Source organism: Mytilus edulis, chromosome 1 (assembly GCF_963676685.1).
Source record: "Mytilus edulis chromosome 1, xbMytEdul2.2, whole genome shotgun sequence".
Taxonomy (NCBI): Eukaryota; Metazoa; Mollusca; class Bivalvia; order Mytilida; family Mytilidae; genus Mytilus; species Mytilus edulis.
In genome coordinates, this window is record NC_092344.1 from 104,786,691 (window position 1) to 104,787,422 (window position 732).

Sequence of the window (732 nt, forward strand, 5' to 3'; positions counted from 1 at the left end):
ATAAAGCTTTTAAGAAGTTAGCTAACGCCGGATCACTATCCCTATGTCGAGCTTTCTGCACCAAAAGTCCGACGCAGGCTCGACAAAAATAATGTTCCAAACAAAAAGTTGTACTATTCAAATCAGTACAAATCCATCGGATTTAGTACAAGCACGTCAAAACAGGTTGTAACAGCATGACCTTATACAACACCAAAATGTAAGTACTTTGTATCGACAGAGCAATAAGTTTTTATAACTGTTTAAGAAATACATATTTAGCAGTTCTTCATCTTTATGTTTTTTCGGTGGTCCATTAAATTTCATTGTAGATCAAAGTGGTGTTACTGCTTTGCAGTTAATAAATATTGGGAAAAAAAATGCCATTTATGATTTAATCACTATATTGTACCAGTTTCAATCTTAAAGGAACATTGTATAACTCTATCAAGATACTTAACAAGAAAGGCGAAAGATATCAAAGGGACATTTAAACTGACAACGTCATTTCCAAACAATACCATCTTGACGAACCTGTTAACTATATATCATAGATATAATAGTCACAATGGCTAAATGGCTTAAGAGTCAGGTTTAGGTTTTGTTTGTACGTTCCAATACATTGTATGTTTTGGCAATTCCTGTTACCCTTTTTATATGCATTGTATTAATATGCCTATGCTATCGCTACTTGACATACATTTTTTTAAAAGGCATTTGCCTTGTAAACTCTCAACATCATTCAAGACCATT